The sequence below is a fragment of the Octodon degus genome, unplaced genomic scaffold (genome assembly GCF_000260255.1).
Source record: "Octodon degus isolate 3935 unplaced genomic scaffold, OctDeg1.0 scaffold00001, whole genome shotgun sequence".
Lineage (NCBI taxonomy): Eukaryota > Metazoa > Chordata > Mammalia > Rodentia > Octodontidae > Octodon > Octodon degus.
Genome location: NW_004524577.1, coordinates 13,313,995 through 13,329,052, shown reverse-complemented (window position 1 = coordinate 13,329,052; position 15,058 = coordinate 13,313,995). Strand labels below are relative to the sequence as shown.

The window sequence follows — 15,058 nt, the reverse complement described above, 5'->3', positions numbered from 1 at the left end:
ACTTTTTATTAATGAATTGGGAGCCAAATTCGGTCAGAGAATTCTAGAAAAGTTAGGCTTGCCTCTGTGGCTTTGCTTCTTCTCCCAGGCCCGTTCCTTCTTATTCTTCCTAGCATGCCGATGTTGTGTCTTGCATGCCTTAGGGAATCCTTCAGGCACACAGCGATGCTGCCCCAGGCATTATCCCTGTAGAACCAGGGCTTAGCTCTCTGGCACATATGTGTTTATCCAAGTGAGCTTGTTTGTTACACACGCCATGCGCATTTCCCGAATGGTGTGACGTTAGCTGCTATGAATTTATTTATATAGATAACAAAGTTGAGGCTGATTTATTTTACACCTGAGGAAATGAGACATGACAGATCTCATCTGGGAAAACTTACAGGGAAAAAAAAAAATCAGCACAAACCGGGCGTGGTGGCGCATGCCTATAGTCCCAGCACTTGGGAGATTGAGCCAGGAGGATCTCTCCGAGTTTGAAGCAGCGTGGGGGCTACAAAAGTGATCACAAGGCCAGCCCAAACTGCATAGTGAGACTCTATCAAAAAAAAAAGAAAAAAGGAAAGAAAAGGAAAAGAGCTCAGTGTACTTGTAAAGCACATGAAGCTCATTTAATAACAGTATGAGGTAAGAAATTTGTTAACCTTGAATCTGAGCCATAAACAAAATTTTTACAACTTTGGGTTCTTCTTTCATGTGATTGTGTAGTGGTCCCAGACGAAGCTCCTGCCAAGTCTAGCACAGTAGCTGAAGAATAGCTTGTTGGTGACGTAAAAGGCCCTAATTTTCCTGCCAAAATTTGACCCTCTTCACTGGACCGAACCCCCCTTCACTTCTTCAGAATTGCTGTCAACATTCACGCTGCTGAGAATTGTCTTCATGTCACTAGTGTTTATTTCCAAATCTCATAATAATTACTAATTATTATGATGCAGTTGAGTATCAGATTTGCAGGAAAGCCTTCTCTCGAGTTTACAATTCCACCTCTGCGGCTGTGAGATCGTAACCTTGGGCCTCACCACATCTAATTCAATTCATGATAGTCATTTGTTACGATGGTGCGGACACATTCCTAGCACAGAGCAAGTGCTCATTGGACCTATGTTATGCTTTTGTGTGATGAAACAGAATCAAGGATTCAAGTTATATCGTTTTCATCTTCTCACATTTACTAAATGTGTTAAAATGCTAATCATAAAATTTAGTAGATTATTGTAAGTACTATATAAAGAATGCAGTCAGATAGGATTATCAGAGTACATTGTCAAGTGATATTCAGCCAGTCAATCTTTAGGAAGCACATAGCATAGTTCTTGCATTAGCTTATCTGTGCATGTATATACCTTATCAGGTAATGTCTGCTTTAATTGTGGTTTTAATCTTACTTAAAATATCGGAGATTCTACCCTGTCAAAGGACTCCTTGAAAAAGAACTACATTCCCCACCCCACTGACGTTAGGTTTACTTATACAGTTTGATCTGGGAAGTTAAATATAAGAGAAAGAGATAGGTAGTATTAACAGATATCCCCAACAGCCAGAAGATCTAGCTTGCATGTTATGGTTCTATTTCTCCTCTTTTTCCTCTGCTGTAACTCTGAGAGTATCCCTGCTATGGTTTAAATATGGTCTGTCTCCTCCAAAGCACAGGTTCAAATTTAATCTTCATTATAGAATATTAAAAGGTGAGGTCACGTGGGGCCTGGAAGACCTGATTAGGATTAGGACTGATGGGCAGTGGGCCCTCTGAGGAGGGCTCTGCTAGGATGCCAGTTTGGCTGGTCCTCTTGGTGCCTGCAGTGCCTCATCATGTGAGGCCCTGACCCATCTCAGGAATCCACTGCTGAAGGGCAAATGCTAGGTGAGGCCGTTCTGGCTTAAAGCATGGGCCAAATAAGCCCTCTTCCTTTATAACTTGTCCGATCAGTGATATTTTGAATTAGTAACAGAAAATGGACTAAGGCAACCACACATGGAGGCTGACACATCAATTCCCAGCAAACGTATATCAGGAGCAGGAAACAAAGCTGAGGGCCAACCAAATAGCAGCGGATTAAAGCACCTGCAAGCAGGCAGAGGGGCCAGGGGTTCAATAACCAGGCTTGCCGTGCCAGCTCCGACCCCAGGGGCATGAGACAGCAATTGAGACGGTGTGGTGGCAAGCGCCTGTAATCCCAGCTCTTGGGAGGCTGTAAACAGGCAGATCATGAGTCCGATCTAGTAGTGAGACCCTGAATACCCTGTAGATCCTTCCCTAAAATACATAGGAAAGAAAGAAAGGAAGAAAGAAGAAAGAAAGAAAGAAAGAAAGAAAGAAAGAAAGAAAGAAAGAAAGAAAGAAAGAAAGAAAGAAAGAAAGAAAGAAAGGAAACAAAGCTGAGACATGAAAGGGAGAAGGAGCCGGCAGACACAGCTGGTAGTGGTGACGCAGAAACAAAATAAGAACTCTTTCACATGGGGGGAAAATCATATAGGTGTGAACGCTTTGAGGAAAAATAGGAATCTTATATCCAGACTTTGGAAGCAGTTGTTAATTCTTTTACTGCAGAGTTTTTTTCAGATCGGGTTTCCTCCATATGTTTCTGCATTTGATTCTTTACTTCAGATGCTATTACTTGAGAGATTTCTTTTTTTATTTCTGATCTTAGTTCCTTTATATCTTTTGGCAGTTGTTTCTTTATTTCAGACGCTATTGATTCATTTATTTTAGCTGTGTGATTCCCAATTTGTTCTGTGCTAGTGTCCTCTGCACTTGTTCTGGGTGGGTTTGGGGTCTGAGTTTGCATTTTGCTCCTTCACGTTGTCATTTTGTATAGCACTGTCCTCTGACCTTTGTCTTAGAGCTTTGGTGCAGTTATAACCTTAGCACCTACTGAAATTTGGGTGCAGATCTACAAAGTTTGAAATTATCCAGCTGTGCTTGGCTTGGGTCTGGCTGCTGTACTCAGCTCCTTCCTGTTGCAGTCCTTGGGAGTGAACCTGTTGTGCCCTTCTGGCAAGATGTTCTGCTCCTGGACTAGCTGGGTGGTTCTGTCCCCTACTCTCTCTGCAGGGACCGCAGCTGCAGAGTTTCACCCCAGGCCTGTATGCCAGGCATGACCTGAGTCTGAGGAGGGCAAGGGGGAGTAGGGGAGAGGGGAAGCTCTCCCAAACACTCACTGGGCCTGGGCTAGGGCTGGATCTGGGGGTCCCAAGAACACAGCAGAAGTTCTCACTCACTCCTTGGGCATGTGAGGCTGTGGGATAGGGGAGTCCCAATGGCGCAGAAGAGGGTCTCACTCACGCTGCGCCTGGGTTTGGACCAGAAAAGTCCCGCAGGCACAGGGTAGCCGGAAGCTCTCCCACACACTCACCGAGCCTGAGCTATCTACACTTGGACAAAGGATTCGAAGCAAAGATAACTTCGTGTTAGAGAACAAGGCATATATAACTATCAGTGTGGGAGGGTATCATAAAGTTATGGCTCCACGATATTAGCACTCATGGGGACTATTGTTATCATCAATGTTAATTAGAGAAATGTGACAATAAATAGACCAAGAAGAATACTCTTAAAATTGGTATCTATCTGCACATAAAAACAAATCAAAATAGCTAGTAATATGAACATCTTTCCCTCTTTTCACTGCTGACCTTTCAGTATAATCATCATGTATACCATCAGAAAGATGTCAAGATAACTTTGCTGTTTCATAAACTCAAAACCTGTACAGCCAGTCTTCACAGTTTTTGATTTACACTGCACATACTCATGGCCAGAACAAAAGAAAAATTATACAGAATACCAGCATTATATGGAATGCCAGCCCTAAAGACTTTTATCTCTTATACAAGTACATGTATTTCTTCTTTGAAACTAGTAAGATGTGTCTACTTAAAATATTTACTAGGACAGAGTTTTGTGCCTGACAGAGCTGCACACTTGGCCAGATGCAAGAATTCAGTTAATGAAATTTAAAGTAGCATCATTTTCATCCTTTCTTAAACACAACTATGGATGAGAAATCTGTCAAATTGAACTATTGAACTTGGGGCAGTAAAAATCCTTCACCAGGCAAGAGATTTAAATCATTTTCAAAGTTAATTTCCTGCTCCCAGATGGAGGACAAATCTAATCGAGTTTACTTCATTCCTCAGATGAACAGGCAAACGTCACTTGCATACTCAAAAAGGAAAAAGAAAATCGCGAGGAAGCCAGGCTCCAACCCGCACATGGCAGCAGGCAAAGGTGAAACTGAAAAAAGAGTGAGTAGGCCATTCGGGGTCTGAAAGAAGATCTGAAATTAATCTAGACAAATCTCCAAGCTTTCCTCCCACCTCGTTCTGGAGGATGCCGGTGTACAACAGAAAGATACGCACATGGCTTCAAAGCTATTCCCCTTAAGGGATAAAAATGCTTTCAGGTTCTACAAAGGGTTGTAAGTAAACTGCCTGAGTTTTATCTGGAAAATGAGGTGAGAACCTTTCAAAGCTTTGTGGATGGTAGGGGAATTTTGCTCATTGTCAGCTATATGGCCGGCGAGATAGCTTAGTGGACTAAACACCTGCTTAGGCAAGCGCAGGGACCGGGTTCAATCCCTAGCCCCTTGGTGTGCTGAGCCAGCCACTGAGTCTGGGTGTGTTGGTGCACACCTGTAATCCCAGTGCTGGGGAGGCTAAAAACATAAGGATCACTGTGAGTCCAAGCTGCATAGTGAGACCCAGTACTAAATATATAAAAACAATAATAAATAAATAGAACCTTCATTGTCAGCTATCACTTGCAAATAAGATAGGGTGAGTTAAAGCTTAAATCACAGAAAGCTAGACTACAGAAAAAGTAAAATATTCTTGTTCTTCTAAATTAGCAGCTGGTGTGTTCTATTTAAAAGTTGGTTGCTATGTACCTGTTAGAAGAGATTCTGTCCGCTGTCAGGCAGATGTTGAGTACCTACCTCTCTCGACTGTGTTCTTTCTTGGTAACAAAAGCATGCTAAGCAAAGACGTGGACCAATCACTAGATCTTGGGGCTGGGGAGATAGCTCAGTGGAATAAGCACTTCCCTGGCAAGTGCAAGGGCCTGAGTTCAATCCCCGGTTCCACCAAAAAAAAAAAAAAAAAAAAAAAAAAAAAAACAGATCACTTAAAAAAAAATCACTAGATCTTCATGAGACAGGATAACACAGGCTGGCTTCTCTCCATTTACCCTGCCTTGGGTGGCCTCACACGACTTCCAATGAAAAGGAGTGTGGTAGCTTGCAATCTAGAAAGGAAGACACTTTCCTAAATGACCTATTTAACTGTATCCACGCTTGAAAAGACAAATTGCCCAGGAAGTCCACAACACAAAGAAATAGTGTCTGAAAGGGCTCCAAAGGACCTGGTAATATCACAGTCCATCCCGTATTACAAATAGAAAGCAGAAAAACAATCATGTCTCCGATTGACAATAAAGAAAAGGCCTTTAAAGTTCAAAGTGGGGTTTTATTCTCCCTTTGTTTAAAATACCAGTTCAGGTTATAGTATTCCTATTTGGCTTTTTAAGTAAGTCTGTTTTTGTAACTCTACCACATAATCCACAGCATGTCTAGACAATTAAATCATGTGTCTCCTGAGCAGAATACTCAAAACTAATAACATGAAAACTGATAAATTAAATGAAGACAAAAGGAATCTAGTCCCTCTTTTAAAACATGGTTTGTGCCCCTAAGCCATGAATCCCTACAAATACTTCTGTTAGATCAAGAATAATAGAGAACAGAGATGGAAAATAATGCCCTATTATTGAGAACCTCATTCTATACCAGATAGGGGGTGAAACACTTTTTGTTGCATAATCTCATTTAATTCTTATTATAATTTCTATTATACAAAATTCTGAGAAAATGACTCCAGGGTCCTAAAATAATGAATGGTGAACGTAGTCCAGCTTCTTACTAAAAGAAGTTACATTTAGTATGGCATTATGAATTTTTAAAGATGGTTTTTTAAAAAAGAGAGAGAGAAAGATTTTTCCTGAAACAGACCAAAGTACAGAAATGGAGAGAACTTTTTTTTTTCCTGTATTTAGGACAGGGTCTACAGGATCTATAGGGTCTCACTGCATAGATCAGACTCATAGTGATTCTCCTGCTTTCAGCCTCCCAAGTGGTGGGATTCCAGGCGCGAGCCATCACGCCTAGTCTCAATCACTGTCTCAGGGTACCCTACGGGCGGGGCCAGCACGACACACCAGGGATTGAACTCCAGCCACTGCATTCTGCCTAAGCAGGTGCTTTAGTCTGCTGAGCTATCAGGCTAGCCCAGGAGAGAACATATTGAAACCGCGTGCCCACAGATGTGTGTATCTGTTAGCACTATAAGTTATTTAACAAACCTGACGCCCTCCCTCTTGCACTTGGGGTTATAGTTCCAAATCTTCATTAGAGTATGACAAATCTACTAATTTTTTGGCTACAGAGTAATCTATTACTAAACATCTACTTAATACAAAATATCTATGGCAATAGATACAGTAAGATTTTGAAACCTTGATTAGTTAGCCTAAGAGTATAAGATTCTGAAGCAATAAAGTTGGGAACATAATGGAAAAAGTTTTTCATTAGCTCAAATAGGAGAATGCCTTCATAACATTGGGACTTCCTATTTATGTTAGTTCAAACATTTGCTGGGTATTAATATCTGGTCTTACTGATAGCCATGTAACTAAAACTATCATTTCAAGAAGCTACCAAGAACCTAAAATTCAGCACTAAGTTTGTCACAAGTAAACACATGTAGTGAGTATAGGTAATAATTATAACTGATTAAATGTATTTAAAGAAGGTCCTTAACACTCTCAATGAACACATCCAAAATCCATAGTGAGAGAGCTCATGAGATAGCGCAGGGGACTAAGAGCCAGCTTAGGCAAGTGCAGAGACCTTGCTTTAATCCCTGGCACCATGCCAGCCCCATCCCTAGGTGCACTGAGCCGGCCACTGAGACCAGGTGTGGTGGCGCACACCTGTAATGCCAGCACTGGGGAGTCTGAAAACAGGAGGATCACTATGAGTCCCAGCTGTGTAGTGAGACCCTGTGCCAAATACATTAAAAAAAAACACACACAAACAAACTGGAGAATAGGTAAGCCCTTTTAGTATTGGCTGGATCATTGCTGGGGAGTGGAGGGAATCCCAGTCCTTGAATGGTCCTCTCCACAGAGGATGTCAGGTGGCATCTCTGACCTTCACACTAGAGGCAAGAAGCATTCTCACCAGTGTGAGAACCCAAAACATCTCCAGGCACTGCCAATCACATAGTTTGCTTTGGGTGACAGCTGCTCTTCTGCATCCTGTAATTATTTAAATTAAATAACCCTACGTAGTCCACTCTAAAATTTCTAAAAGATTGCATTCAGTCTTTTTAAAGAAGGAAAACCATCAAAATTCATTCACAAGACAGAGCGGAAATAATTCAAATTTTTTCCTTAAAAGTCATTTTTAATAGTTTCCTATTCCCTATACACTATTGCAATTATTCACTCCGAGCAGATTTATGTGAAAGACCGTGAGAGATGTTGTGAGAAGAGCCCGAGTGATCATAGCATCTACAGTGCCGCTCTGTGTTTCTTGGCAGACTGCAAGCGTCATCACACACACAGGCCTTTGTGGTCCTCGGCTCCCGGGGGGAGGGCCAGGTCTCCTTCTTCCTGCAGCATGGAGGAGGCTGCTTCATCAGATCAGCCTTCAAAGTGGGCAGAGATGGAAGAGACTAGGGGCTGAGCCCAGCCCGGCCTCCACTTGGAAAGTAATCAAGTGCCATGTACGTCTGGTCAAAGAACTACTTAGCTCTGGCTGCCTTCACCTGGGCCTGGGGCTGTGCTCCCTGCATAGAATAGGAAGATATCAATCTGCATATAAAAGCAAATCAAAACAGCTATTAATGTGAACATCTTTCCCTCTTTGACTACTGACTTTGCTAATTTAGTAGTAACACATGAAAGTGAATTTCCAAATCAACAGAGAAGTATATACCAACGCTGACTGATGTTGCAAATATCGCAATAGGGACAAAGATAAACTTAACTTGCCGAAACAAAGACAGAAAGATTTTAATTAGTGAGTTGAGCTAAGAGAAAATTGCTAGGAGATTGTAGGGTGAAGGTTAGTGATTTTGATCCTGAAGTCTAGACTCAGCGACAAGTCTTTCCTACTGTTAAGACCTCAGTGCTGCGGGGCTTCGATCCCAAATCTAGCTTCTACTAATTCAGAAGAAAGGGAGTGCCGGGTTTGGAGCATCAGCTACAGCAGACAAAAATAACCATAGCAACGACATTTACATTTTAAGAGGGTCTTTAAGTGTTTATAGGTCCCACAATCCACCGCCCTCTTCCTTTCCAACTTGAGCCGACAGAATGGCTCCCACAAAGAAGGGTGGCGAGAAAAAGGGCCACACTGCCTTCAACGAGGTGGTGACCCGAGAGTACACAATCAACATTCACACGCGCATCCACAGAGTGGGCTTCAAGAAGCGCGCCCCTCGGGCACTTAAGGAGATCCGGAAGTTTGCCATGAAGGAGATGGGGACTCCAGACGTGCGCATCGACACCAGGCTCAACAAAGCTGTCTGGGACAACGGAATAAGGAATGTCCCGTATCGTACCTGGGTACAGTTGTCCAGGAAACGGAATGAGGATGAAGATTCACCAAATAAGCTGTATACCTTGGTAACCTATGTCCCTGTTACCATGTTCAAAAAGCTCCAGACAGTGCATGTGGATGAGAACTAACTTGTGGATGAGAAATAAAGTTACAGAGCTGCCAAAAAAAAAAAAAGTGCTTATGGTACAAGGGCTGTCTCCAACAGCAATTTTAGTTATGCACTATTATTAACAAATGAAGAAGGTGGAAATTGCTTTGTAGTCAGACAACTTGTCCAAGACTACACACCTGATCTTTTTGGATTTGGTTTTCTTTTAAATTATTTGACTGTCTGGTGAGGTGTGTTTCTGGAGTACTCACCAGTTCTTCATACCTGCTGTTTTCATGGTCATGGGTTCAACCAACTGTAGGTCAAAAGTATTTTAAAAAAAAAATAACCTGAATTGAACATGAACAGACTTTTTTTTAAACCACTATTCAAAAGAAGTAGAGAACAGCAACTACTTAACACTGCATTTACATTGTTTTAGGCATAATAAGTAACCTAGGGATTGGGGGCCTGCTGGTTAGCTCAGTTGTTTAAGTGGCTGCTCATGCAAATGCAGTCAGGTGCAGGAAACCGTGGTTCGATCCCCAGCTTCACCTGCATTACAGACCTGCCCTTAAGGTAGCCTGAGCCAGCAGAAAAAAAAAAAAAAAAAGTAACGGAGGGATAATATAAAGTATACAGAAGTATGTATGTAGCACATATGCCAACACTGTGTCGCTTTACATGAAGGACTTGAGAATCCGGGGATTTTGGTATCCATGGGAAACCAATCTGTTTTTGATCCTGAGGAGGGATTTTACTAGCTTCAGTACTTGACTGGTAATAGACTTCATTTCTTATGTTATGTAGCTGATAGCAAGCTGCTAAATAGTGCTTATACAAGTGGGCACCTGTTATACTTTTGCATGAATAAAAGGCGATGTGTACACCAGGATAATAGCTATGAAGAATATGTACCTACAGATAACATCAAATTACAAAGTAAAGGCACATTCATCTTAATATTTAGAAATATTTGGGAAGGTGTTCCAGTTAAGCGAACTAAGGCAAAAAAACATATTAATTCTCCTTAAATATGAACATGGTAGGCTGATGTGCTCAGCTGGAAAACTGCGGAATTATACTTCATGCCTGTAATTAGTTGGTGATTGAATGGGAGACACGTAATCACTACCAAGAATGCCATCAGTATATTCCAAAGGGTTGTGAAGAAAATCCCTATGTATCTTAGAAAAAAAATTTTAAATAAAAGAGAAAGAAAGAAAAAAAAATCTTTTCGCAGAGAACACAGAATTGGACTAAAAGATATCTCGCTGAAATGAGAAAAGCTAGCTCAGGGTTCAATTTTATTCAGATCAATTTTGCTTCTATTGCTTCAATTGTTAGGGCTGATTAATAGAACATAAATTTTGCTAATGGGGAATGTATTATTTTTCTTCTGTGTACCTAATTTGTTATTATAGATTTTTATTAGTGTATATGATACATAATGAAGACAATTATCATGGCAAGTTGTGCATGTACATATTGTATCTTAGTCGTGTTATTAAAGTTAAAAGAGGGCCTGGGGAGATAGCTCAGTAGAATAAGCGCTTGCCTGGCAAGTGCAAGGTCCTGAGTTCAATCCCCGGTTCCACAAAAATAAATAAATAAATAAATAAATAAATAAATAAATAAATAAAGTTAAAAGAATTAAATACAATACCCTATACATGGGGGTGGTTAGAAAAACCAAACAAAGCAGCTAACAAAGCCTCAAACATGTGGAACCTGAACGTGCAGTTGGACCAGGACCAACAGGAAAAAACTGATATGAAAGCTACGAAGAGCTTTTGCTAAAAACCCTGGCTTAGCCAAAAGGATGATGAGGGATGAAAAGAGCTGATGCCACCCGGGGTCGGCTGCATAATTTGTGGAACTCGGTGCCAAATGAAAAGGTGAGGTCCCTTGTTCAAAAGCATGAAAAACGATTGCCATATAAGGCAATAAAAATTACTTTCCTCTCCCCCCGTACTCTATGATCTTTCTCATGACTTGTAATAGCATTTTGGATTTTTGTTTCATTTTTGCTTAACGTCATCCTAAGTTATAAAAAAAATTAATCATTAGCATATTGCCACTCAGCTTTGTGTTGTCTAATGCCACCTTTAAGCCTGAATATAAGGGTAGAGTCACTGTAATTGCACAGCTGTTATTTGCATGTGTAATTTTCTATTTTCAGATGGTGACTATAAACCGACGCACCTGTTTTTATTTCATTTCTTGATGTGCATTTGCTCCACCTACACTGTCTATCTCAGGGTTATGTTGAGTAGGGAAGAGCCATGAATTGCTCTTGCTTTGTATTTTCACCTCCTTCCTGCTATAGCTGTTTAGTTCATTTGTGAAAGTCACAAGAGGAAGAAAGGATGGGGTAGGTTTCATGGTCCTCAGTGTTTCCCAGAACACCATTGCCCTCTCTCTGCTTGGGAGTACACGCTGGTTCAAGAGGAAACCATGGCCCCTGCACTTAATGCTGAGGTACCAGGTTTATCTCGCGCCAACTTTGAGTCTTTCTGACCACTAAAGCCTCATGAGCCCACAAAAACTCTGTGATTAACTGGGCACGGAGGTGGGTGCCTGTGATCTGGGTGCTCCGGAAGGCTTAGGCAGGAGGGTCATGAGTGTAAGCCCAGAGCACGGGCATTGTCAACCTCAGGAGACCCCTGTCTCAATGGAAAACAGAAGTTGGGTTGGGTACTGAGGATGTGTAGCCGAGTGGGAAGTGTGTGGGTTCGATCCCCAGGACCAAAGAAGAAGTCTTGCACTCATGGGGGATTGTGAACATTTCGGGGGGGGGGCGGATGCTGCAAGGAGGAGGGGTCCACATTTGTGTATTCTTGTCACTTTTGCTCACCGACGTGCTCCCTGGCCCCTCAGACCCCATCTCCAGATTTTAGATGGGGTCTGTGGGGCCAGGGAGCGCGTCGAGCCTGACAGTACCGTTCAGGATCTCCAGATGTTCTCGACAGAGCAGTACATCAAAGGTGAGCCCTGCTGGGTGGGGGACCCTGTGGGGCAGTGCAGGTCACGGGACAATGAGGCCAGCTTTGATGGCATTTAATGGAAGGAAATTTTTATAGTGTTCAGTTCAAGAAACAAAATGGAAAAATCATAAACCTCTTTGAATTATCATAATACTTCTAGTTCAGAAATTTTAATAACTTGCTCACATGAACAGTGAAGGCTTCTTAACCAGAAGCCTTAATGGCTATTTTTTCCCCTTGAGTAATTTTATAAAAGTCTCTTCTGTCCCACTGTCTATATATTTAAGTTATCAGAAAGCTTTTCTTTTCCCCATAACTGGTGAGTGCAGGCAGGGAGTGTAGATTCATACTGTACCTTCTACCCTGAAACCTTTAGCTCTAAGATTTTCTACTTTTTAAATCCCACTCTTCAACCTCTTATTTATCATCTCACTTCAACTTTAAATCATGATTCTCCTCAATGCATTTGGAATCCGCGTTCATTCTGTCAGAAAAGCCCAGTTGGAACTCCAAACTGCTGGCTTTCATTTGCATTTCTTGCAACTGAAATGTGCAATATAAGTCTGTACCTATCCCAGGGATGGCCAGGCATTCTGTCACCTGGAAGAGTAGCCGTTGTGTCACCTTTGAATACAGTATGAGTCGACTGATTGACTTTCACTGAATTAATTTAGTATTAGGCGTGATCTTCCTGTTCTCTGTTCCTGTTGTAGCAACATTAATCAGTAGCAAATCCAAATAGTCAATTGTTTCCAAATGGGTCCTGCTTTTTTCCTGGGGAGGCACTAATTAAAATGGCTGAAAATTTTAAGGGTCATTAGCCATAATGTCACAATGAATATAAAAGGTTTTTCCTGGCTCTGAAAGCAGCACCGAGATGTCCCAGGCAGTGGGAATCTCCACGTTTCATAATGAAGGATGGCTATAAGCCTTTACCTTGTCAATGGAACGCTAAAAACGCCGCCTTATGGAAATTGGGATGCTTAGATCTTTATGAACATAACAGGTAGACGACTTGTTTTCTGTTTGATAGCTAAGCATACCTAAAGTCATCTTATCACTCATCATTCAGTTAATGATAGTTATTATCAGAAGCTGCAGTGAAGATATATAATGTAGTTAGCGCCTGGCAACGGATTTGTATTTCTTATGGCAAATTGGGCCCAAGGAGAGAACATGAGATGGGGTCACATAATGCAACCAGTGAGAAGAGCTAGGAATTAAAAAGAACAGAGACTGCTAGTATGACAATTCAATTACAAAATTGGGGCTCCTAGCTTTTCATCTCTACCCTTTTTTAAAAAAATATGTACTTAGTATAGGGCTTACAGGGTCTCAAGGCACAGATCAGAGTTGTAGTGATCCTCCTGTTTTCAGCCTCCCAAGCACTGGGATTATAGATGTGGGCCACCATGCCCAGTCTCATCTGCCATCTCAGCATTCTCAGGTGGGGGAGGCGGGGCCAGCATGGCATGCTGGGGATCGATCCCTGATCCCTGCACCTGCTGAGCTAAATTTACGGCCCTTTCACCGCTACTCTTGTAGTGAGGAACAAATCTTTGGCAGGAATCCACTAAGCCAACTGTGTCAGTCAGGGCAACAGAACCAGCAGTGACAGGAGTGATGTGCATCCTACAACAGGACTCATTTTAAGAATCTGGCTTATGAAGCTATTGTCTTAGTTATTCTTCTTTCATTGCTGGGACAAACTACCCAACACCCAAAATGAAGGAAGGAAAGGTTTGTTTAGCTAACAGTTTGTGGAGGTTTCATTCCCTACAAAGCTTGCTCCAAGGCAGAGTGGCATGTGGCAGAGGGCAGCCATTCATGACAGTGGAATGCAGCAAAACAGCAAGAGCAAAAGGGCCGGAGCAGTGGCAACAATGGCTACAGAAAGCAAGTCTGTCTCCCTTAAATTGCATTCAGGCTGTCTGCCCCAGGCTGAGTGTAGCACTCACACCCATAATCCCAGTGGATCATAAATCAAACTCCAGAAGTCCACCCCATGACTGCATCAGGCTTTGGGGGGACAGCTAGACACAAACCATAACACCTGTCAGAGCTGAACTGGCGGTCAGGTCAGCAGCACAGACCAATAAGCTGGAAATGCGTGGATTCGCGTGTGTGCTATAGCCAGCCAGCTGGGAACTTGTGCAATTTTCCGTGTTGCTCTTGAGCCATAATCCATTCTGACTCCAGGAAGACTCTGTTTTGGCTTTTAGAACTTCAACTGATTAGATGAGGCCCACATGATTGATCAAGTTATTTAGCTGAATATAGATTTTAACTACATCTACAAAATACTTCCAAAGGGGGGGGGGTGGAGGGAAACTTGATCAATGTTTGATTAAGTTACTGAATATTATAAAGTTATTGAATATTATTATAACCTAGTGCAACACAAAATTAAGTATCACGCCACCTTAGGAGAAAGGAGCATACAGTTTTAAATCAGCTGTATCAGCACAGGAATTTGGGTACGAGAGCTGCAAGGACCAAGGGAAATGGGAACCGTCCATACCTAGTTCTTCAAATTCAGTATCTGCTTATCTCATTGGAATGAGGTAAATGCACAAAAATATGGATTGGTGTCTGCTCATTTTAACTTTGGGGTAGCATTTGGAATATCTAGGCAGTAATAGCCAATTAGAGACATAGTTCCAGAGCTCCTACCAATATGCTAATGATATCAGTTAATCAGTTTCCTCCATGATTTGAACCGCAAGGTATTTAATAAGGGAAAGCATAAGTCTGTGATAATCAAGGAATAATAGAGCAGACCTACGTATAGAAGCAGAGATAAACTTCTATAATTATTTGAAATGGGGAAATTATGTTCCATGTATTACAAAGTGGATATAAACAAAACATATGTGTTGGTTATATGTGGGGGCTGAGTATGCTACAAAGCGCATGAACGGTAGCAAGGGCACAGCTCTGCATATTACTGAATGTGAATCTTGTAAAAGTAGCAATCAGGGGGCTGACAAGATAGCTCAGTGGTCAAAAGCACCTGCTTAGGCAAATGCAGGGACTACAGCTCTATCCCCAGCACCATTTGCCGTACCAGCCCTGTCCCCAGAGTGGGCTGAGCCAGCCACACAATGTTAATTAAAGGTTCAGTTAGCAATTTGCTTGCCCTTCTAAACTTAGAATGGTTTGATGAGTTTGAATGGCTTGTGGTCCCAAAAGGACTTTTCCAGTAAGTTTCTGTCTGATTCATTTTTTAATGTGTGCAGGAGCCAACAAAATTATTCTACTGACCTCAAGCCCTGGCACTTTCAGCTCAAGAGATGGCACTACAGGGTGTACGGGAGCCCCACAGGACAAACATACGATCACCAGTGCTTTCCTCCGGGGGG

The 15,058-nt window shown here is 42.0% G+C and overlaps 2 pseudogenes; both read left to right on the top strand.

The window, feature by feature from the left end:
* Positions 1-8,374: 8,374 nt before the first annotated feature.
* Positions 8,375-8,749, top strand: LOC101582223 (annotated as a pseudogene).
* A 1,792-nt stretch (positions 8,750-10,541) lies between these two features.
* LOC101586553 overlaps positions 10,542-15,058 on the top strand; it is a 21,789-nt pseudogene continuing 17,272 nt past the window's right edge.